The following is a 1,494-nucleotide window of genomic DNA, read 5'->3' on the forward strand; positions in this document are numbered from 1 at the left end:
GGGGGGAAGGGGGGAGGGGGGTGTGTGCAGGGAGAAAGGTGCAACAATAAATGAATGGAATTCCAAAATCTCTGTAGATGTTCATTGAAATGAAAAATAAACAAACTAAATTTTAAAAAAGTGGATTTCTTCCTTCTTCATAATACCTAGGACGTCTTCTTTTAGTAGCTCTTCTATACTTTTCTCAGTGTTTTACTGGTACCCCATGCATTCTGAAATTCTAGCCATATATATGTGGTTTCTTTTAATGTCTTGCCATGAGATTCTAGTTTTCTTCACTTTCTTTACATTCCATCTTTGATTTTTCTTCTAGTATGTTTCTATTGAGGTTCTTGTCTTCCAGCTCACTGATTCTCTGTTCCATCTCTTCTGTTCTGCTTTTCTCTTCTTTTTTAAATCTCTCCAGTATTTGAGGAAATTTTATCATTTTAATATTGATATTCTGGATTGCATGCTTTTGCATTTCTGTTACCATTACTGAGTTGGCTGCACCTCCTAAGTCTTGAGATGATAGTTAAAATTCTTGTACCTCTTAATTTATTGTTTTAATTCTTTCTTTTATCTTTTGCAGTTTCTTCAGTCCTTGCTCATGGTCCTCTGTGTTGAGATATCTATTTGTCTATCTATCTATCTATCTATCTATCTATCTATCTATCTATCTATCTACTATCTAACTATCTATGTATCTATCATCTATCTATCTTTCTTCTGGCTCTCTGTCTCTGGGTTATCTGCTTTATTTATGGTTTTCATTCTTTCTTCTATTATCTGTAGCTCTTCATATAGCTCTATGCCAATAAATTTCTTCTATCTCCCTGGCTCTGGGATATTCATTTGACCTGAAATACATTCTGTTGTATTTTTTTGGTGTTGTTGTTGTTTGTTTTGTTTTTGTTTTTAGGAGAAGGCTTGATTTGAAGCTGCCTGCTGCTTTCTTGACATTATGTGAAATCTTGATTTATGAAGTTGTAAATTAGATGTAGACTGAAAGTGTTCCCTTTAATGGGGAAGGACAGCTTGCTACCTGAGGTGTTTTCTGGTCTTGTGAAGCAGGGAAGTTTATTTTTCCTAGAGACCTTAAAGTTCTCTCTGGCCTGCAGTAGAGGCCTTCTAGAATCTCCCTTGAATGTGGCCCACCTCTCCTAAAGGAGACACAGGCAACTCCCTACATGCTCCTCACTTTGTCACATGCAGATATCAAAGAGATGACATTTCAAATGTTTAAAGGAAACAAAGACACTTCCAAGAGCTAGTGCAGATGAAAGTCTTCCCCTAAAGTTGGCAACCTGAATTAAGACTTTAGTCTCCTAAACTACAAGTGTAGGAGTTTGCTGTTATATTATTGTTGTTGTTGTTGTTATGTGCCATCGAGTCATTTGCAACTCATAGTGACCCTATGCACAATAGCCCTAAACCCTGCTCTATCCTGCGCCAACCGCACTGCCTCTGACACACCCATCCCGATTACCCCAGTCACCGAGTCAATCCATCTCA

Source organism: Elephantulus edwardii, unplaced genomic scaffold (assembly GCF_000299155.1).
Source record: "Elephantulus edwardii isolate Elephantulus edwardi_28Jun2011 unplaced genomic scaffold, EleEdw1.0 scaffold00229, whole genome shotgun sequence".
Lineage (NCBI taxonomy): Eukaryota > Metazoa > Chordata > Mammalia > Macroscelidea > Macroscelididae > Elephantulus > Elephantulus edwardii.